This window comes from Myotis lucifugus, unplaced genomic scaffold (genome assembly GCF_000147115.1).
Source record: "Myotis lucifugus unplaced genomic scaffold, Myoluc2.0 scaffold_360, whole genome shotgun sequence".
NCBI classification, from domain to species: Eukaryota; Metazoa; Chordata; class Mammalia; order Chiroptera; family Vespertilionidae; genus Myotis; species Myotis lucifugus.
The window spans coordinates 261377-285501 of record NW_005871408.1 but is presented as its reverse complement, the minus strand read 5'-3'; the positions used below and the strand labels follow the sequence as shown (position 1 = coordinate 285501).

Sequence of the window (24125 nt, the reverse complement as noted above, 5' to 3'; positions counted from 1 at the left end):
AAAGACAAACCAAATACCTAGCCTTCAATTAATGTCATCAGCTAGGGGCACAATGGCCTTGTCAGAAAATATTTAAAACTTCTAGAAATATAATCAAATATAAAATTAAGAAGCTTATGTTCAACTATGCTTAAGCTTAACAACTTTCTTCCTCTTCCTTACTGAGAGCCTGATGCCAGTATTTTTAAATTACTTTAAAGTAATGTTTCTTTGCTTCATTATTTTAAGATTGGTCAATCTGTCCCTGTGTTTGTGGGTTTTTTTAAAAAAGTTACAATAAAATATTCTAATTTCCATAAAATGTTTATGAAAGAAACAAATGATATTTTTCCCCTTAAAACAATGAAGTGTTAAGAAAATTTCCACTAGGAGGAGCTGGCTTTTTCTCTGTTGAGTCAGCAGTGTTTCACCTCTGAGATACCCTAATCAAAAACACAGACCTGAAATTTGCAGATAATTTCAAACAAACCTCAATCATAAACAAAATCTGGGTCTGAGGAATCAGCAAAGGCAACTGCAACCCAGGTGCAGAGCGTACACACTCTTCAGATGGCTTTGCAAAGAATTAAGGAAATTCAATCTGTCTGGAGATTTCCTGAGCTCCCTTCTTCCACCCATGTCCCCACCGTGCGGGGAAAGAGCTACTCTCTGGACCTGGTTTCCAAGTGGATCCTTTCAAGATAGTGCTGCCTTCAGGCTACTAAGCTAGAAACCCCACCCTTGTTCTCCCTCAGCACCTCATAGCTCTGGCTGGGACTCGAGAAACACCAGTTTCGCGCATACATTCTGTCAGAATACTGGTTATTTCTTTCCTTGCATTCTTGTCTTCAATTCACTTACCTGACAGTCAGACTGTGAACTTTTGGTGAGACCAGTTAGAAAAATGGGCTGAGGGGCACATTAGACGTTAAAATACTAGAAATCTTCTTGCCTCTGTCACTGGTGACTCGGCTCCAAGTTACTTCTGCCTCTTTCCACCGTTGGTTTGTTCCACCGGTAACTTATTACTAAATAAACAAAAACAAACAAAAATCCCACTCATTTATTGGGAACTTACTTTATGACAAGAACTCTGAAAAACATTGCAAATAAAAAGATGGCAGCGTTCCTTGCTCTAACACAACCTGTGGCTAATGAGGAAATCGGGGTCTATAAACAGATAAAACATAATCCTTCGTGGGAAGGGCTAGGAGAGAAGGAGCCATGGGAAGCTGCAGGGAGCATTAAGAAGGGACATTATGGAGGTGGCAGACCCTTGCAGACAGAAACGATGCATGAGCTAAGCCAACGAAGTATGAGCAGCGGTGAACCAGGCAAAACATCAAAACCAAGCCCAGAATGCTTCTACACTTCATAGGAAGAGTTAAGTTACCTTTGATTCATGTTTCTCAAACTTGAAGAAAAAGATTCTTAAAGAGCAGGCAGACAGCTCTGGTTGGGGGAGGGTGGTGGTGGGGTGGTAGAGGGATTGAGCGAAAGAGAAAAAAAAAGACAGAGAGAACTCCCGGACATGAACAACAGTGTAGTGATAAGGATGGGGGTGGGGGGTGTGCAAGAGGCACAGCGGGGATAAATGGTGATAGAAAAAATAAAATAAGAAAGATTCTTGAGAGCTCTTAGAATCGTCTAAAATCATTATTCTATTAAATACTAACAAACATAAAACTAGCAAAATATGTACTGTACTTATAACTTATACAACTATAGATATTTTTAAATGCACAAATACCAACAACTCTACAAAATCAATAAAATTTCAATTGACAAAGTGATTTCAATGTGATCAATAATGTAGGTTACTAAGCCTCACTTAGACTAGTCAGGTGGACTTGGTACTGACTGCTACTGGCAGCTTCTGTTGTGTTTGCTGGGGATAGTTCAGTTCGTGAAACAGCAATGTCTCATTCAGCTCAAGCACATTATTTACATTTTTACCTCCGTTCATTTTTCAATATCTAAAAGTAGTGCTCCTTGGCACCAATACAAACACAACTGGAGACACTGACATCTTAAGACACCATTTAGTTAAAATTTGGTTGCTTGGAAACAATCGATTTTTTTAAGTTACCACCAAAATGACAAATAAAAGGTAAAATCCTTATAGAGAACCATCGAATCCTAATAAAACCCACCTGCTTAATCCCTAATAAATCCCATCTTTTTGGGGCTGTCAGCCTCTGAAGGAGTTTAAATAACTGTATGTTATGGGTCAATGAACTCACAGAGAAAAGCATTTTTGTGGTTAGCTTTTAGTACTATGTAAAACCAAATATCTCACTTTATTTCCTTTAAAACCTCAGCCCACATGACTTCCAGTTAAGATGGCACAGAAAATCACGCTGATGGATTCTCTCTACTCCAAACACACAGCAATGAAAAGAAACACAAGAAAACTAAAAGAATGCAGGCAAACTCAAAAATAATATAAACATCTCTATGAAATAGATATGGCGCAGACACCAAGAGGTCAGTCCTCGCCGAACTGGTTTGGCTCAGTGGATAGAGCGTCAGCCTGTGGACTCAAGGGTCCCAGGTTCGATTCCGGTCAAGGGCATGTACCTGGGTTGCGGGCACATCCCTACTGGGGGCTGTGCAGGAGGCAGCTGATCGATCTCTCTCATCGATGTTTCTAACTCTCTATCCCTCTCCCTTCTTCTCTGTAAAAATTCAATAAAAATATATATATATATAAAAAAAAAAGAGGTCAGTCCTCGAAGTTAAAGCCTGGAGCCTCCAACATTCAGGATCCAAAAATAGGCACCAAAACTGGAAGTATGAGTCCTAAGGGTTTCAAGGCCAAACATAACCCACAAAGGAGAGTGCATCACTGCCTGAAGGCAGGGTCAAAGGTGATCATTGGAGGCGGGCTCCCCATTCCTGGTTTCATATGGAGCAGTGGCCCAGGGAGCAGGGCAGGACACAGGCCATCCAGCGACTAGGAACTCAGTGAAGCAGCCTATGATTGCCTGAGTAACTACATCACCGCTTCGGTTCTGGACTAGGGTTCCATGTAAGGCAGAGAGACGACTGTAATACTGCTAAACAAAGAAAAGTGAGCACAGAGGGAAAAAGAGTGGTGGAAAATAAAAAAATAAATGAAAATACCTTATTCAAAACCAAAGTTCTAAGGTATATAAAGAAATCTAATGCCAATACAGGCAACTTAAAAAACCAGCCATCAGATCACTAACTTACTTCAGATGAAATGAATAGTATAAAACAGTCCAAAATAAGTATACTTATATAATTTTAAAGGAATAAGAAATTATAAACCAAAAAAAGGCAAAATTAAAACAAGAAGAGATGTTTAAAAAAATAATCAATTGGAAATTATGTAATGAAGAATAGTCACTGAAATAAAAAACTCAGTACCCAAGATACTTTAGACTGGACAGAACTGAAGTAAGAACCAGCACATTTGAAGCTAACACGAAGAAATTCACACAGATTGCTACTCAAAAGATAAGGAAGAAAAATATAGAGTACTTAAGAAACATGAAGGACAGCTCCACAAACATCTGGAAGGCATCAGAGCAAACGAAAGAGAAGAGGATGGAAAAGAAAAGAAGCAGTATTTAAAGAGATAAAACTAAGAATATTTAAAGATAAGCTAAGAATGTTCAAGAAATACATGGGTTTTAGATTAAAAGTACATTCTAAATACTGAGATAATTTAAACAAGTAAGCAGATAAATAAATCAATTTTTAAAAGCCACACAAACTAAAAATATTAATTATTTTTAAAAAATCACAAAAGCTACCGGAGAGCACCTGTACACCCACTGGTCAGGGGGTCACAAAGCCCTCGGGGAGGCTGGCTCTGGTGCAGCAGCCTGGCCAGCTGAGCCCACTGAGACCTGGCTGCCTGCGGAGACAGCAGGCAACCGGCAGCTCAGATCCTCACACCCAGGCTGATACAGAAGCTCCATAAGCATTTTGTAGCTTAACAGCTGGTGGATACAAGGTAAAACAACTGTCCTTAACATTAGAGACAACCCCAAGAAACCTCCTGAAAAAGCAGACCCCTAAATGTTTCAGGCAACTTCTGACAAGAGATTTGTCCTCCCTGGAATAGATAATCAGCTTTGGGCTTAAATTTCTCTTCCTTTCCCACCAGGCTTCTCCCAGCAGCACCAAATATGAACTTTACTGGATGCCTTTGTTCACCATCAACCAACTTTAGACCAAGAAACTCATTATATAGGACAAGAAGTGAGGAAGGGAGCTGATAGCAACAGGGTTCACAGTCAGCTACAGTTATTACTGGCGGCTAGTTAACTACTTTTTCATCTATATTCCTTCATCACTTACAATTTCCCTACCACATGTTATTTCATTATATTGCATCTTCTCTGAAGCTAAAGGAAAGAAAACATAAAGAAACAAGAATGAGCCCTGGCCAGTGTGGCTCAATTGGTTGGGCGCATCGTCCATGCACAGAGGTCATCAGTCCAATTCCTGGTCAGGGCATATGCCTAAGTTGGGGGTTCGATCAAATTAGGGGGTGTGTAGGAGGCAACTGACTCATATTTCTCTCTCATTAATCTCTCTCTCTCTCTCTCTCTCTCTCTCTCTCTCTCTCAAAATCAATGAAAACATTTATTTTTAAAACCTACTCAAAAAAAGAAAAAGGAAAAGGAAACAAGAATGATAGCTTACTTATCTGGAAAGAAGCTTGATTTGGAAGATCACAGATGATTTCCAATAGAAAAAAAAATGGTATCAGAAAACTGGTAACACATAATTGTTCAGATAAAGCTATAATTTTAAAAAACAGTTTAGTAAACCCCTCATTTAGGTACCCTTGGAAAGCAGACAGCACTCAGGCAAGCTAGAAAAGGTAAAGACCAGAATTCACCACATTTCCAGACAGAAAAACCTCTCACCGGAACCACCCAGATGATGCTATCCCAATTGTGAACCTTGCAGTCACCCAAAGGGATCAATAGGGAAATAGGCCCTAGTTTCAAAACCTTTCTAAAAACTGTTGTGTTATGGCACAAGAGCACCACCTACTGTAATAGTTCCAAGGGACAATTTAGTCCATTTATTGAAAAATGGCTATGTACCCACTTCTACCCAAATGTTTACTTTGCTTCAGAATAATGACTGTGGAGGGATCATTTCAACCTAATTGGCTGTCTCTCTCTCTCTTTTAAAACTGGGGCCTTTGCCAAGACCCCCATTTTTGCTTTAATAATGTCCCCTTTCCTTCCCAGGCAGCTATCTTAGTGAATACTGCTATATCTAGAGCTCGTCCCCTCCACGTTTCCAAGGGGCAGAGGAAAACTCAAGGGGAGAGCTGTAGTTGTTCAAACGGGTCTGAAGGATACGCGTAATGTAAATTTTAAGCCCTACAATACCCTTATAAAGATTGGGGAATAGTGTTTTTGCAAACTCATTTCAAGATGAATACAATAGTTCCCCTCCCCTTAAGGAGCTTAAAATAAACACAGAGAAATGAACCACTAGCAAAATAAAGAAGAAAATAACCTGGAGAAAACAATTCATGGGATATCATCAGTAACAGCAGGGTAGAAATGATTGTTTCTGTTGTGCTGTATACACACAGAATACAACTAAAGCCATGGCAAACACAGGGTTCTTTCTGGAGCCCCCTTCAGGACTTTCTAGGTATTGCCAACTACAAAAATCCTGACAGACTCACCTGAACAATCCACATGAAGCGTAGCCTGTGTGTCAGTTAGCTTTGTTATTTTTTATTGGTCTGGTGGGGGCACTCTATGAGCCACTGCATGTGTAACCTCTCCTCTGCCTGAGTGGTGATGAAAAAGCAGCAGTTCGTATTTACTCCCATCATGCTGCACACCTCTCATCTAGTACTAGTCAGGGTTTCCATTACAGCCAGAGCACGCACATGAAAATAGAGAAGAGATTCTCTACACAGCACATTCAGGGAAGAAATAACATGTATCCTCAAAATATCAGTCATCTGATGTCTGTAAAAATACAAATTTGTTAACTTGGAAATCATAAAAACTTCAAAACAATATATGTTTCAATTACTTCACAGGAAAAGAAAAACAATACTTTGGAAAAATTCCAATCACAGTTCTCTAGTACCTAAACCGCTAGCAAAATGGGCAGTCTGCAGAACTCTGTGTTTGCTAACGCCCCTGGGCAAGGGGAACCAGGGCAGTGTCACAGGGGGGTGAGTCCCACTGAATGTGAAAACCTCAGAGGAGTGACTTGTTGAAAAAGAATGAGGTTATACAGAGACAAATTCTAAGTTAAAGAGCAACTGATTAATTGACTAAAGAAGAAAAGAGCCCAAGCTGGGATTGACAGGCCCATAAAATGTTTTAAAGGCATAATAATATTGGGTTTTAGTTGTCCAATATAAAGACTTTAATGTTAGAATATACTAACAGGGGCCTAGCAAAAATTTAGTAAGTCTGCTAAATATGACCCAATTCTGGTCCATTAGAATTTCAGATGAAGTGGACATTTGCAGTTAATCTACCAACCATTTTCTACCTTCCTCTTTCTTATAAAACCAAAATTTCCTAGCCAGCAGATTTTGGTGAGAAGAAAATGGGCTCTAATTGTGTTCAAGCAGCAGTTCTTAGTCACGGGCAATCTTGACCCTCTGGGGCCCTCTGACAATGTTTGACATTTTTGGTTGTCATGATGGGGGGGACTGTGCTACTGGTATCCAGTGGGTAGAGGTCAGGGATGCTGCTGAACATCCTACAATGCACAGGACAGTCCCCTACAATAAAAAATTATTGAGCTTGCCCTGGCCAGGTGGCTTGGTTGGTTGGAGTGTCCTGCCATACACCAAAGTATGCATGTTCGATTCCCGGTCAGGGCGCATACTTAAGTTGCTGGTTCGATCCCTGGTCAGGGTGCGTACAGGGTTTTTCTCTCTCTCTCTCTCTCTCTCTCTCTCGCTCGCTCTCGCTCTCTCTCTCCTCTCTCTCTCTCTCTCTCTCTCCCCCTCCCCCTCCCCCAACACACACACACACACACACACACACACACACACACTTTCCTCTGTCTCTCAAAACCAATGAAAAGATATCCTCAGATGAAGATTTTTTTAAAAAATAATTGAGCCCTACCCATGCTACAACACTATCGCTCACACAGGAGCTACTGGAAAAAGGCTGTCCTGGCCAGGTGTGAGGAAAGAAACAAGAGCTCTAGTTGCTGCAGGAAGCCAGCCTTAGCGTGAAGTATAGAAGGCAAACACAGAGTTCAGGTAAATGACTTCTTGCCATAAGGGCTCTTAAAAAGATATACCACTTTTTGAACAATGACTCATTTTTCCCCTTCATTAAATGACCTTTTCACCACATAGCACACTAAGTAAATCACATAATATTTCAATATTATGGTTTCAGATAAAGAACAGACTCACTGATTTACTCAACACAGCAGTTTCTTGTCAAGAATATCATATGGAACAAAAAGACTTTAAAAATTGTTCAAATATCACATCTCATCTGTTAGTAGGCTAAATGGTGGCCCCCCCAAATATATGTCATGTCCTAATCCTCATTACCTTAAGAGTAAATTCATATTCACCTTGTATGGCAACAGGTGTGATTAAGTTAAGGCTCCTGAGAAGAGGTACTTATCCTAGATTATGAGGGCAGGCCATATGTGCAATCATATGTATCCTTATGAGAGAGGGATCAGGACTTGGAGACAGACACACACACAGGAGGAGGCAATGTGAAAACAGGCCACAAGTGATGTGGCCGCAAGCCCAGGAATGCTATGCTGGCAGCCACCAGAAGCTGGAAGAGGAAAGAACCAGATTCTCCCCTAGAGTCCCCAGAGGTAACAGCTTTGCCCAGGTTTTGGACTTTCTGCTCCAGAACGGTAAGAGAATAAACCTGTTGTTTAAACCAGCGTTCGCCAACCGGTGGTCCGTGGACCACTGGTGGTCTGAAAGGTTGGCGACCGCTGGTTTAAACCACTAAATTTGTGATAATTTGTTATAGCAGCTTCAGGAAACTAATGCAGCATCTTTCAAGAAGGTATAGAAATTGCAGGCCACAAGAAGGGAAGCAAATTTACATCTTGCTTTTTGCGGGGAGGAAACCCAAAGATTCCTTTTCTACGGAAATGACAAAGGTTTCCACATTAGGAGTTTTTTCACTGTCAAAGCCCAAAGGGGTAAAAAATGACCATTAAGCACTTCTGATACGAATGCATGCTCCCCACCATCTTCCAAAGACCGCTCCTTCCCGCCTCCATCAATCCCCACATCCTGTCAAGCCTTCTCTTTCTCCTTTATTGAGGCAACAAAGCAATATTTTATTATATTTATATACAAACTGTATTTATTAATTTTTAAATTATTGCTTACGACATAAAAATGTTTTCATTGCTCAATGATAAATTTTTTTTTATTTGTGGTAAATACTTGGATATCTTGGGTTGGCCTAAAACACAGAATAACTTTTCCCATTAAAATTAACAGAAATAATTATTTTCTTTACAAACTTTTCACTTAGTGACAGGGTTTATAGGAATGAATTAAAGTTATTAAGTTAAAAATAGGTATATTTATTTCACCTATAGCAAATGCATGATTAGTAGCTTGATTTCTTGGCCCTCTTCATTAATACCTTGTCAAGAATATCATATGTAGGGGAGGCCAGGGGATTGTCAAGGGCAGGGGAAAAAAGGACACATATGTAATACCCTTTGTAATACTTTAAGCAATAAAAAAATTTAAAAAAAAGAATATCATATGGAAGAAAAAGATTTTTAAAATGGTTAAACACGCCATCTCATTAACACTAGTTTAATGTTGCACTCTCCCCCCACACCAATACATGTCCATGCCCTAATCCCTGGAACCTATTAATATTACCTTTAAGGAGTGCAGGAGTTACAGATTGGAAGTCAACAATCCAAACCAGCCCTTTCATTTCATAGGGTAGGTAAGAGGGTGCAGAGGAATGAAGTACCTTCCTTAAACCACCCATGTTGTTAGAATTCCAACCAGAACAGAATCCAAGTCTCCTAGCACCTAGCCCCATGTTCTGAGGTTATAAGAAGGAATTGGAAAAAAAAATGTGAATAAAGAGACAGAAAACAACAGAAATTTTTTCTTTTTTGAGAAAAGATGAAATAATATAGGCATTCTTTAGATTAGAAAAGGAAAGGGTGGTTAATGAATTAATAAATGCCTACAGGTGAAGAAAACAATGACTGACTAGAGCTGCCTCAACTTACACTTATTCTGCACTGGTAATTAGACCTTGGTTTTCTATCTTTTTGTGTCTTGCAACCCAAAGAGTCTTCAAGACCTTAATTATGTAAGGTTCTATTATATCATTATACTAGATTCTACTGGTACTATATCTCAGTTGTAGACCAAAAACCCATACAACTAGCTCAAGTCCAATGGGGGAGGGTGTTGCTATGAAAAAGCTACAACAAAAGATCTCATGGATACTCAAGGAAAGAAAAGAGAGTTTAGCTGGACCAAATAAAAACTGTGACTAAAATTCCCACCACCATCTCCTATGGGTCTCCACATGTCTGCTCCACTCTACAGCTTCTCTCTATGGACTCGCTTCCTCTTTTTCTTCTTCCCCAGGGCTTGCACATGGTTTTTATGGTATAGTTAAGAATCTGGTCACAACACTACATGATCTTTCAGCCATCATCTAATGAATTCAATATCTCAAGGTTACCATTCTCAGGAAAGAATCTAATTGGTTCAATCTAGACAACAAAGTCTCTACATTGGTTTCTACTAGGTCAGCTGCTCCTCCCACAAAGATTGGTGGTTGACAGGTACTAAACTCTGGGCAGATTCTTCAAAAAGGGATGCAGCAAGAGGAAATGATCTGGATGGGCATTAAGGTACTCAAGAGTTATATAGTCTTTTAGTAAATGATACCCAGGAAGATTGTCATTTATGTATATGAGATCTGTGGAAAATATGACCATTACCTGTAAATAGAGAGCAGAAACCAGTTTTAAATTTGCTTCCAGCTCTATGGGTCCAGAGCAAAACCTTACTACTTAGGGCTATATTATCAGATTTTATCTTTTGTCCAGAAGTATCTTCGATTAGCAGACCATTAAGAAAATCTCAGGAAATTAAAAAAAAATTCTGTTTTTACACAATATGGTCACTGACTTGCCATTATTTGGAGAAAGGAAGGGAGAAAAGGAACAAACAAAAGATATTAGCAGTCCTTACATAAGTAGAATTTCTCTGAACTATATCATGGTCAAAATACAGTTCAACAGTTCAGCACAGGCATAGAATTTTAACAGAACTGGTACCTCAGGCAATTTTTGAAAATAAAAACAAAAAGTCTGACAGGGGTTGAGAGGAGGAGGAGGAACAGACAGAGCACAGAGGATTTTTAGGGCAGTGAAACCACTCTCTATGATACTATTATGGTGAATACATGTCATTAAACATTTCTCCAAACACAACATGTACCACATCAGGAGATAAATGAACTCTGGATGATTATGATGTATCAATTAGACACCCTGTACATCAATTATACAAATGTACTACTCTTGTACAGGGTGTTGATAGGGGGAGGTTGTGATGTGTGGGGGAAGAGGATATATGGGAACTATACACTTTCCACTCAATTTTACTGTGAAGTTAAAACTGCTCTTTTAAAAAGTTTACTTAAAATAAAAATGGCCATGTGATAAGAGCAACCTTGGTCTAACAAAACTAAAGCCTACTGGAGACACTCTGAGCATAAGGATCAGAAACAGCAGGAGCAGAGTGAGAAAGGCAAGAATGGACCTCAATTACATCTGGCAGCAGCCGCAGCCCTCACACCCTATATTATAAAGTTAATCAGTTCCCTGAGTTACAATTTCATAAATTCAGAGAGCCAGATGCTTGGTTTCTCCAGACAGAGAAGATAATTCCTGTTGGTTGTACTATGAGGTATTATCTGCTTCCAAGTCTAGTATGTGAACTCCTCAACCACCAGGAAATTAAATACAAAGCTTTTATTGGGTCTCCCTCTAACTCTACCCCCAAGATAATATTCATTTCCAATGTCAACTAAGAATTTCATAAGGGAGATCTCCTGTTACATCTATGAAGTTTTTTTGTTGCTGGGTTTGTTTGTTCTTGAAGAAGTTTTCATTTCAACTTAGACTGCAGGATATCCTAACAGTACCACATGACCTGTGGCATTAATTCCTTGGGCCAACTTTTCTTTAACAGATGCTCCTCTTCCTGTCACAGGGAGTCTGGTCTTTCTCTTACCCTCCCCTACCTCGTCTTCAAGACCAATCATTTAGGGGCAAGGTAATCTCAAGAAACAGCTTGATTTTGTATGCATGTGTTATCATAATTAGCTAGTTGTTAATATTAATAAAGGGAAGAAACCAAATGAGAGGCCAGACATTATAAGTATGGTCATCTGGGCAACTTCACCAGGATGCTACAGCTTCAAGCTCCCCAGGGAACCACCGGCCTATTCCCTGCAGATCTCTGGGGGAATAGATCGAACAAAGGAAGAGATGGGCACATGCGCAGTGAAGTCAGGTGATATAAGGAAGGTGCTTTCCTGTCAGTCTAGTCTGGGGAACAATTGACTGGCTAGGGGGTGGACCCTAAAAGAAGCACATGAAATCTGGGAAAGTTAAAACCCCCAAACAAAGAGTTCCCTCTCTCTTGTTGCTCTTCCTCTCTTGCCCTCTTGCTCTCCCTTGCTCCGTGGCCTGCTCTCGCCTGTGTGTTGGTGTGTTCTCTCTCCATAGCCATGTGGCCTTAAGCAGCCGCATGGCCCATGGCCTTGGGGACCCCACATGCAATGGACTGCAGCTGGGGAGCACAAAGCTAAAACTAGCCAGATGCTGGGCTGGACTGGGACTGGACTTTTAATATGGAACAGAAACCCTGGGCAAGGGCCTATTCTGGCCCAGCTGAAGACAAGACTGGACTTCTTCCAAGGTGAGACAGACAGAGATGGAACCTTAGAGTGGAACCCCTTTAATTTTACATCATCAATAAAGCTTTCCACAAAACCCCAGCTTCCCGTGGGGGCCTCAGGAAATTCTTTTCCTCATGGCACTCTTCCACGATAACATATGTACCTAGCCTAAGTCTTAATAAAGCGCTACTGCTTGTTCCTTGTCATGCCCCAAGAATTGTATTTTTGGTCTGGCAATCCTCAAAAGGTTTAACCACATCTATTTGGGTGGGATCTCAAAAAAGAAAAAAAAAATCAAAGAACAAGTAAGTATGAGTCCTTTTGCCTACCAACTGTGGGTAAAGATCCTGAAAGTTTTCCTATGAGCATAAAAAGCATAATTGTAACCTTTGGTTAATTTAAGTTTTGAGAATAAACTAGTCCACACATAATTACTTTGTGTATGTTTTCTTCTTTGTTTCTGTGCCTCCTTCCTTATAGTACAGATTTCCTCCTTTAAGCATTTGGGAAGAAAGATGTTAAGAAAGTACAAAATGTTTACATGGTATTTCCTGGATTTTGCCCTTCATTTTCATTGGAAAAAGAAACTTGCCATGACATACTTTTATTCGTCTAAAAAGGCACGTCCTAAGCACTAGTTCTGAGAGATATTTATAGGGACTCCACAATCAAAGGATTCAGGATTCAAGTGAGATTTCTAACTGTATGCTATAATTTCTCTTAAGGCATCTCAGTGCATTCTAATCTGTTAAAGACTCTGAAAGTCCAGCATTCACACAGTCATTCAACAAACATTTATTAAGTGCCTACTGTGTGCAATGCACTATGCCAGCGATTAGAGATAAGCTGTCAACCCCAGACACAGTCCCTCGCCTCAAGCAGTCTTAGTCTAGAGAGTGTTTTTCAAATTGCAAGTTATGAAATCAACTACATGGATAGCAACCAAGCATTCTTTTTTAATGAAGGAAGATAGAATGGAAAATATCATAGTATATCACACTTAGAAAAAGTAGGTGCTGTTTAGTAAAATGTTTGTAAAAAATAATATATGTGTGCTCTAAATAGGATATAACATATATTTCTTATTGTGGAACATAGTCAAAAAGTTTTAGAAAATCCTGCTCTAGGAGAAGAAATATATTACCCAAGAAATGATAATAAAATATAAAAAGTGATATAAAAGAATAAGTAAAGAGTACTTTGGAAACATCAAAGAACATTACCAAAACTTGTTTGAGCCTAAACACGTTATCACTTCACACTAGGTAAAAGCCTATGGAAGAGAGGACAGGCTTCCAGCAAGACAGTGTGAGGGGCTCAGCTGATCTGCTCCCCAGTGAAACTAGTGAATATTATTAAAGCAATAATAATGTAAAGCCTCTGGAAATGCTCCAATGGGCAGAGAGAAAATGAAAGTATCTACTCATGAAAATTTGGTAAGAAGGAGAGTCTGTGGTATCTGAACCACCACCACTCCCTTCTTCCCCTCTCTAAACTCAGCAAACTCCTACTGCAGCAATCAGTGGAGCTCACCAGTCAGGTGTGGTCAGAGAAAGTTGAAAAGAGCCCCACTAATATCACTATCATTCTGGGGTGACAATGGGCATATCCAAAGCTGCTGAGGAGCAACATCAGAGGCTTACCAATGATGCTGAGGGGGAAACAGACCTGCCACTCTAAAGAAATAAGCTAGCAAATAACATAATAAGCCCCAGAAGGAGGGTGGTGGGAGAAAGGACAACCAGTGTTCAGAGTTGCTACATTATATTATCTAAAATGTCCAGTTTCCAACACACACAAAAAAATTATGACACATGCAAACAAGTAAAGTATGACCATACACCAGAAAAAAAGCAGGCAACAGAAACTCCCCATGAAAGCGATCAGATGTTGGATTTCTCATTAAAAGACTTCAAAGTAACCATTATAAACATGTTCTCAGAACTAAAGAAAACCATGATTAAAGAAGTGAAGAAAGGAATGATGACAATGTTGTATCAACAGACAAATTGTAAAAAAGAAACAAATGGAAATTCTGAAGTTGAAAAGTATAGTAATGGGGCATGTGTGGAACTCACTGGAATGGCTCAATAGTAGACATGAACTGACAGAGAAAGAATAAACAAACTTTAAGATAGATAGAGATCAAGCCAAAGAACAGAGAGAGAAAAAGAAGAAAAGTAAAGATAGCCTTAGAAAACTGTAGGATACCATTAAGTATACATACTCATAATGGAAGTACCAAAAGGAGAAGATATAAAGGAGCAGAAAATTTCTCAAAAAAAAGGTTAAATTTTCCCAATTTTATTTAAAAAATCAAGGAAGATCAATAAACTTCAAGTAGAATTTTTTAAAAATATAGCCACAAACAGATATATCATAATAAAAAATATTGAAAGTCGAGGAAAAGGAATCTTTACAATAGCAAGAGAATAATAACCCATTATTTACAAGGGAACCTCAATAAGATTTTTGACTTCTCAGCCAAAAACAATAGCGGCCAGAAGAGTTGGATAACATATTCTAAGTGCTCAGAGGAAAATACTGTCAACCAAAAATTTCATATGCAGCAAAGTTATCTTTCAAAAAGCAACATGAAGCCATGACCAGTGTGGCTTAGTTGATTGGAGTATTATCCCAGGCACTAGAACAGGGGTGGGCAAACTTTTTGACTCGAGGGCCACAATGGGTTCTTAAACTGGACCGGAGGGCCGGAACAAAAGCATGGATGTAGTGTTTGTGTGAACTAATATAAATTCAAAGTAAACATCATTACATAAAAGGGTACGGTCTTTTTTTTTTTTTTAGTTTTATTCATTTCAAACGGGCCGGATCCGGCCCGCAGGCCGTAGTTTGCCCACGGCTGCACTAAAAGGTCACAGGTTTGATTCCTGGTCAGGGCACATACCTAGGTTATGGATTTGATCCCTGGTCAGGGCACATATGTAGGTTATGGGTTTGATCTCCAGTCGGGGCACATATGGGAGGGAACCAATCAATGTATCTCCCTCACATTAATGTTTCTCTCTCCCTTCTATCTTTTCCTCCCTCTCTGAATTCAATACTTTTTTTTTAATGAACATGAAATAAAGACTTTCCCAGATAAATAAAAACTGAGAGAATTTGTTCCTTAGAAGACCCACCTTACAGGAAATATTAAAGTACGTTCTTCAGGCTGAAAGCAAGTAACTACAGAAGCTAAGTCAAATCCACACAATGAAAAAAAAGAACACCAGTAAAGGTAATCATGTAATTATAAATTCACGTTTCTTTCTTTTCATAACTAATATAAAAATCAATTATATAAAATGCTATGTATATGAATTCTTTATTGGGCATAAACATATAAAATGTAAGATATGTGTGAGGTATTTGCCAATACCAGTGCAAAGGAGAAGTGTGGGAGCAAAGCTGATTTGGGCTAAGGAAATAACTTCATATGATATAGTAATATCTATAACAACATATTGTTTGGTTTGTAACATTATAAGATGTATAACAATAATGCCACAAAAGGGGTTATGGGGCAGGAAGGGAGGGTTAAATATATGGCTAAATTTGTTTTACAATACCAGTGGAATTAAGCTAGCTTAAACCTGAAGTTAAGCTGTATAAGGTAATCCCTACAGCAAGCACTAAGAAAAAAGAAATACTCAACAAGTATAGTAAAAACATCATTAAAGAATTTAAGATGTTACATTCGAAAATATTCACTTAATGCAAAAGAACACAATAAAGGAGAAACAGAAATAAAAAAGACAAAAGACAGAAAACAAAAAGAAAAATTCCACTCAGGGTTACATGATGTTATTGATAGAAATCCAATCATATCAATAATATCACGGAATGTGAGTTGGAATAAACAATCCAACCAAAAGAGAGATGATCAGATTCTAGTTAAAAATATAATTTGTCATATGCTGTCCATAGGAGACTCTTTGAATTCAAAAATATAAACAGCTTGAAAGTTTAAAAAACAATGGAAAAAGATATATCATGCAAACATACAAAAACCAGAAAGTTGGCAGACTATACTGATATCAGAGAAAATAGACTTTAAAACAAAAAAAATGTTACTAAAGATAAAGAGAACTATTTTATAATGATAAAAGGGTACAATCCATGAGGTAGATTAATAATTTTAAACATATGTATACCTAATAACAAAGCACCTAACACATGAAGCAAAGAAATGACAGAAATGGAGAAATAAGACACTTTAATGTTAATAGTTGAAAACTTCAAAATGCCACTTTCAGTAACAAATAGAATAATGAGACAGAAGATCAACAAGTAAATAGAAGACTTAACACTATAAACTAACTAGACCTAACAGACATCAACAGATATTTCCACTCAACAAAATATACACTCCTCTCAGGATTACACGGGACAGTCTCTTTTCTCTAGGATAGACCACATGCCAGGCCATTTTATTTTATTTTTAATTTATTTTTCAAATTTATCTTTACTGTTGAAAGTACTGCAGACATCCCCTTTATGCCCCCATTGACTCCTTAACCCCACCCCTGCAACCCACAAGCCTTCACCACACTATTATCTCTGTCCATGGGCTATGCATATATGCATATGAGTTCTTTGGTTAAACTTTCCCCACCCATCTATCCACCACCACCTTCCCTTAGAGATTCATCAGTCTGTTCTATGCTTCTATGTCCCTGGATTTATTTTGTTCATCATCACTTTATTTTGTTAATTAGATTCCACATGTAATAGTAAGTGAGATCATATGATACTTTTCTTTCTCTGACTGGCTTATTTCGCTTAGCATAATACTCTCCAAGTCCCTCTATGCTGTCTCAAAGAGTAAGAGATCCTTCTTTTATATTGCTGCACTAGAGGCCCGATGCACAAAATTCGTGCAAGAGTAAGACTTCGCAGCCCCTGCTGCCTTAGCCATCGCAGCCCTGACTGCTGCCTTGGCCCTTACAGCCCTGGCTTCGTCCGGAAGGTCATCCAGACGGTCATTCCGCTGCTGGCCATTTGGTCGATTTGCATATTCGCTTTTATTATTATAGATAGTATTCCATGGTGCTATTCGGATTTTCTGATTCTTCATGATTGAGTTTTGGAAGACTGTATTTTTCTAGGAATATGTCCACTGAGTCCAGGTAGTCCAGTTTGTTGAAATATAGTCGTTCATAGTATTTTCTTTACAATCCTTTGTATTTCTGTGGGGTCAATTGATACTTCACCTCTTTCATTTATTTGGGTCCTCTCTGTTTCTTGGTGAGTCTGGCTAGCAGTTCATCCATCTTGTACATCTTTTCAAAGAACCAGCTCTTGGTTTTATTGATTGTTTATTGTTGGGGAGCACATGGTTGAAAAGTTGTAAGGAGGACATACTGAGAAAAGGGAAATGTGTGGAAGGCCGCCTGCCCTGTTTATCAGAATTCCAACTTAGGGGAGTGTCGAAGGTGGAACCCCTAATTATTCCTTGACCTTTCCAAACAAGTCTGTGCATGTGCAGACCCCCAGGTGTTTACTAGAATCCTTATGCTTAATCCCTGGATGCCCTGGCTTAGAGGACAATGTAAACACACGTGTCCTCCCAAGATTACTCACCCTACTGATTATATCTAAAGATAAAAATTCCAATAAAAGCCTAATGAGGCAGGCAATCAAGGCTGCCTGGCTCCTTCTGCCAGACTATCCCTTAGCCTTCTCTTTCACAGTGAAACTGTCTGAGTAATCCATTCATCCATTGTTCAAGGGCTGCTGGTCAGCCCTGGCAGTTTATATTGTTTTTTTAGTCTCTATGTCATTTATTTCTGCTCTGATCTTTATTATTTCCTTCCTTCTGCATACTCTGAGCTTTTCTTACTGTTCTCTTTCTAATTCTTTAAGTTGTAGGGTTAGATAACTTATTGAAAGTTTTTATTGTTTTTTGAGGTAGGCCTGTAGTGCTATGAACTACACTCTCAGAACTATTGTCACTGTGTCCCATAGATTTTGGGCTGCTGTGTGTTCATTTTCATTTGTTTCCAGGATGTTTTTTATTTCTTCTTTTATCTTTTTGGTAATACATTTATTGTTTAATAGCATGCTATTTAGCCTCCATGTGTTTAAATGTATTTGAGTGTTTTTATTGTAGTTGATTTCTAATTTCAGGCCATTGTGATCTGAAAAGATGCTTGATATGATTTCAATCTTCTTGAACTTGTAGAGATTTAGTTTTTGTCCTAATATGTGGTCTATCGTTGAAAATGTCCCATGTGCATTTGAGAAGAATGTATATTTGTAGCTTTGGGGTAAAATGTTCTGAAAATGTTAATTCCATCTGAGCTAGTGTATCATTTAGGATTGCTGTTTCTTTGTTGATATTTTGTCTAGGGAAAAAAAGTCCCCTACCATGATTGTATTGCTGTCAATTTCTCACTTAAAATCCTCCAAAAGTTTTATTATATATTTTGATGCTCCAGTATTGGGTGCATACTTGTTTACGAGTTATATATAACCTCTTGTTGTATCGATCACTTTAGTATTATGAAGTGGCCTTCATTATCTCTTGTTATAGCCTACACTTTGAAGTCTATTTTGTCAAATATGAGTATTGCTAACCCCAAATTTCCATTTGCCTAGAAATTTTTTCCCATCCCTTCACTTTCGTTCTTTGTGAGTTCTTTGTTCTCAGGTGGGTCTCCTGTAGACAGCATATATATGGGTTATTTTCTTATCTATTCTGCTACCCTATGTCTTTTGATTGGAGCACTTAAGCCAGTTACATTTAAGGTTATTACTGATAGGTAGTTATATATTACCATTCTTATTATTTATGCCTGTGTTCTTCTCTTTCTATTTATTCTTTTTAAACAGGCCCTTTACCATGTCTTGCAGTGCTGGTTTGGTGATAATAAGTTCTTTTAGCCTTTTTTGTCTATGAAGCTCTTTATTTCCCCTTCAATTTTGAATGATGGGCTTGCTGGACAGAGTAGTCTTGAGTTCAGTCCCTTGGTTTTCATTATCTTGTATACTTCATGCCATTCCCTTCTGGGCTGCAGTGTTTCTATTATTGAGAAGTCAGCTGACAATCTATTGGGAGCTTCCTTGTATATAACTTTCTGTCTCTCCTTTGCAGCCTTTAAGATTCTTTCTTTGTCTTTGTTTGCAATTTTAATTAATATGTGCCTAGGTGTGAGTCTTTTGGGTTGATTCTTGATTGGGACTCTGTTTCCTGAACCTAAGTGACTTTTTCCTCCGCCAGGTTAGGGAAATTTTCTGCCAGGTTCTCTATTCATTTCTCAGATTCTGCTCCTTCTGGTACTCCTATAATGCAAATGTTGTTAGGTTTCATGTTGTCCCACAACCCCTTAGACTCTACTCCTACTTCTTAATTTTTTTTTCCCCATTTGCTGCTCTGAATGGGTGGGGTTTTTTTCACCTTGTCTTCCAATTCGCTGATTTGGTCCTCAGCTTCTTCTAGTTTAATATTTAATCCTTCCAGATGTTCTTTATTTCAGCTATGTCATTCCTCATTACCAACTGATTTTTTTCTTCATGCTCTCTCTTCATTTGGTGTAGCTCTCATTGAAACCCTTATATTCTCATAAAGTTGCTTGTAGTTCTCACTGAATTGTTTATGCACCCTTATTACCATTACTCAGAATTCTTGGGGGAAACCAAGATGGCGGCATAGGTTAACGCCGGAGTTTGCTGCCTCGAACAACCACTTCAAAAATACAACTAAAAGACGGAATGGACATCATGCAGAACCACAGGAAGGCTGGCTGAGTGGAAGTTCTACAACTAGGAGGAAAGAAAATAGCATACCAAGACTCAGAGGAGGCACAGTGCTGAAGTGAAATACTAAGGTGCGAAGTGCATGTGGAGCGGGCCGGCGGAGGAGGGCGCGGTTGTTGTTTTCAATCGGGAGGGAGTTTCAGACTCTGAGCTCCAGATCCGGGCGAGTCTCTAGGGACCCAGACTCAAACGGGAGAAGTGGGACTGTCTGGCTTCAGTCGGAACTCGAAGGAAGCTTTCTCTCAGAGGTTTGCAGCGGCTACTGGGACTCTGAGAGGCAGAGCCCCTGGGCACGGGACTGAGAGCAGCCATAACTGCTCGCTCCGCCCACCCTGTAGATCCCCGGGGACCCACCCCGCCCAAGCCCTGCACAGAGGCATTTGCCGGATAGCCTTAGGCAAACGCTAGATTAGCACCGCCCTAGAGATCCAGCACAGAAGTTCTCCCACTGCAGACACAGCTGACTCTCATAGCCAGTTAGCCTTCAGGTCAAATCACTCTCAGTATTGCCGACAACAATCAAGGCTTAACTACAACAAGACTGCGCACAAAGACCACAAGGGGGTGCACCAAGAAAGCATAAAAAATGCGGAGACAAAGAAACATGACAGAAATAGAGGATATAGAGCTAAAAAACACACTTTTAAGGTCTTTCAATAATTTTCTAGAAACTGCCGATAAACTTAATGAGATCTACAAGAAATCTAATGAGACCCTCGATGTTGTGATAAAGAACCAACTAGAAATTAAGCATACACTGACTGAAATAAAGAATATTATACAGACACCCAACAGCAGACCAGAGGAGTGCAAGAATCAAGTCAAAGATTTGAAATGCGAAGAAGCAAAAAACACCCAACCGGAAAAGCAAAATGAAAAAAGAATCCGAAAATATGAAGATAGTGTAAGGAGCCTCTGGGACAGCTTCATGCGTACCAACATCAGAATTATAGGGGTGCTGGAAGATGAGAGAGAGCAAGATATTGAAAACCTATTTGAAGAAATAATGACAGAAAACTTCCCCTACCTGGTGAAAGAAATAGACTTACAGGTCCAGGAAGCACAGAGAACCCCAAACAAAAGGAATCCAAAGAGGACCATACCAAGACACATCATAATTAAAATGCCAAGAGCAAAAGACAAAGAGAGAATCTTAAAAGCAGCAAGAGAAAGAAACTCAGTTACTTACAAGGGAATACCCATATGACTGTCAGCTGATTTCTCAACAGAAACTTTGCAGGCCAGAAGGGAGTGGCAAGAAATATTCAAAGTGATGAATACCAAGAACCTACAACCAAGATTACTTTATCCAGCAAAGCTATCATTCAGAAGTGAAGGTCAGATAAAGAGCTTCACAGATAAGGAAAAGCTAAAGGAGTTCATCACCACCAAACCAGTATTATATGAAATGCTGAAAGGTATCCTTTAAGAAGAGGAAGAAGAAGAAAAAGGTAAAGATACAAATTATGAACAACAAATATGCATCTATCAACAAGTGAATCTAAGAATCAAGTGAATAAATAATCTGATGTACAGAATGAACTGGTGATTATAATAGAATCAGGGACATAGAAAGGGAAGGGACTGACTATTCTTGGTGGGGAAAGGGGTGTGGGAGATGCGGGAAGAGACTGGACAAAAATCATGCACCTATGGATGAGGACAGTGGGTGGGGAGTGAGGGCGGAGGGTGGGGAGGGAACTGGGAGGAGGGGAGTTATGGGGGGAAAAAGAGGAACAAATGTAATAATCTGAACAATAAAGATTTAATTAAAAAAAAAGAATTCTTTATCTGACAAATTATTACCTCCATTTCATTTAGTTCATTTTTTGGCAATTCCTCCTTTTCTTTCATTTGGGGATATTTGTCTTCCCACTTTTGGTGTCCCTTTGTTTTTGTTTCTATGTATTAGTTCAAACTGCTATGCCTCCCAGATTTTGTGGGGTGGTCTTATGTACTCCATGTTTTGTGGGAACCAGTGGTGCAGTCTCTTAGATCTTCTGAGCTGAGTGCTCTAGGAAAGCCCGTTACTTGAGTTATTTGGGTTCTCCTGTTGTAGTTGGGTCTTGAATGTTATTGTCCCATTAGTGGATGAAGTCTCCTCTCAGGAAGGTTGAGTATGTGGCTCACCCCTGACTGACGTGTGCAAGTTTTTGTGGAGGTGCTAACTGAATAGAACAATATGCAACACAAAAAAAAATGCAAACCAAAAGAAACAAAATAAAAACATACACAAGCACCAACAAAATCAACCACCAGAGAAGTGAGAATTAGGAAAAAGAGAGCAAGAATGATAGAAAAAAAGAAAAAATACAAGGAGAAAACAAAACAGACAACAAAAATGGAGGAAGGAGGTATGTAGATGCACAACTGAAATAAAGAAAACAAGAATGAAGAATTAGAGCAGTGGTTCTCAACCTTGGCTGCACATTAGAATCACCTGGGAATCTTTATAAAATCCTGATTTCTGGGCCTCATCCTCCAGAAATTCTGTTTCTTTGTTATGGGGTGGGGCCACAACATTAGTAATATAGGTAGGTACATTGTTATTAACTTAATTAGGGTACTCCTAAGCTGGCCTTTGCTAAAAACGTCCTCAATCTAATTGAGGTACGTTCGCTGAGGTCGACCCCTTCCAACTCTCCCATCCACACTCGTCTTGTATACTTGTTTCAGATAGACGAGTGTGGATGGGAGAGTTGGAAGGGGTTGACCTCAGCAAACGTACCTCAAAACAATGTACCTCCCCCGCGCTGCCTGCGCCGCGTCTCCCATCGACCGACACCCCCCACTTCTTCTAACGCCACTTCTTCAAAATAGACTCGCCCGGGCCGAAAACGGACTTCTGTGCATGGGCCACGAAGTTTCAATCGCACTGTATGTGCACACCAGCACGTGCTATTTTGTGGAAGAGCCACACTCAAGGGGCCAAAGAGCCGCATGTGGCTCGTGAGCCACAGTTTGCCAACCACTGACCTAGGGCAGGGTTTTTTTCTTTTCCTGCCCTACAGCTACTGGGACGGCTTAGCTCCTCTCAGAAAAAAAGGCCGTTTTGGTTTGGGGGACCTATGACTAAATGCTCCTGCCTGGTGTTTTTCCAAGTTTCCCAGGAATGCTTTGCACCCTAGCCTCTCTTTAGGCTCCTGGAGTCCGTGTCTCCCTCCCTGCACCAAAGCCTCAGGTGTGTAGCTGCAAATGAAAACTCCTGTGCTCTGGGTAAAAACAAAACAAAACAAAACAAATACAAAATGGAACTGCGGCTTTCTCTCTGACCAGCTCCAGTCTATCAGCTCCAGGCTCCACTGCAGTCAACAGCCCTGCCACCTTTCTCAGCTGGATGTTTCATGAGCTGCAGGTCTCGGCTCTGGTGCTCCGGGCTGTGGAGTCAGCCTGAGTTCAGGGCCTCTATCTTCTGAGGGAACAGATCCTCCTATAGCCCAGTGCTACCCTCGTGAGCTCACCCTTCCTACTGGTCTCCACGTGTTTTCTGTCCTTCCTTGAAATAAGTCTCCTCCTCAGCTGGATCTCAGTTGGTAATTCCATGTGAATGTTCTCCAATTTATTTGTATTTCCAGTCTGGCCCTGGGATGAGGTGCAGGTCAAATCTTCCTTTTCTGCTGCCATTTTTTCTCTCCTGAATATTTGTTTTTATCATATTGAATGTTCTCTCCTGAATGTTTGCTTTTATTGCATTGACTTTTTTTGGCACCTCCAACCTGTATCATGAAAATTTAAAGTGGTTAACATTTACCCATCCACTTAAACAATCCTATATAATAAAAGTTTAATATGCAGATCGACCAAACAGTGGAAGGACCAGTCGCTATGATGCACACTGACCACCCGGGGGCAGACACTCAGTGCAGGAGCTGCCCCCTGGTGGTCAGTGCGCTCCCACAGGGAGAAAGCCGCTCAGCCAGAAGCCTGACTCACGTGGCCTATGAGAGGACACAGGCCGAGCTGAAGGACACCCTCCACTAATGCACGAATCTCATGCACCGAGCCTCTAGTATAAAATATGACCTAATATAAGTGAATAAAAGAAATCAGGACAAAGATGTCCTAATCTGTAGAATTTGTGAATATGTTATCTGATATGCTAAAAAAGACTTTGCAGATGTGATGAAACTAAGGATCTTGAGATGGGAACATTACTAGTATTCTGTATTATCCAGGAGGCCCCGATGCCATCACAAGGGTCCTGTAAAGGAAGGAGGAAGGCAGGAGAGTAAGAAAAGGTGTGATAATGAAAGGAGAGGTGGGAGTGATGTGGGGCCAAAAGCCAAAGAATGTGGGCAGCCTCTAGAACAGTGATGGCGAACCTTTTGAGCTCGGCATGTCAGCATTTTGAAAAACCCTAACTTAACTCTGGTGCCGTGTCACATATAGAAATTTTTTGATATTTGCAACCATAGTAAAACAAAGATTTATATTTTTGATATTTATTTTATA

The 24125-nt window shown here is 39.7% G+C and overlaps 1 protein-coding gene across 2 annotated transcripts in view; it reads right to left on the bottom strand.

Moving 5' to 3' along the window:
- Positions 1–24125, bottom strand: part of FANCC (Fanconi anemia complementation group C) — a 255904-nt gene that overhangs the window by 177850 nt on the left and 53929 nt on the right. Inside the window, exon 2 of one of the 2 annotated variants that reach the window (XM_023764906.1) lies at positions 841–1007. The exons of the other annotated variant lie outside the window; for it this stretch is intronic. The gene's annotated coding sequence lies outside the window, so the exon portion shown is untranslated. The remainder of the gene's footprint in view (positions 1–840; positions 1008–24125) is intronic. 2 annotated transcript variants of the gene reach the window in all.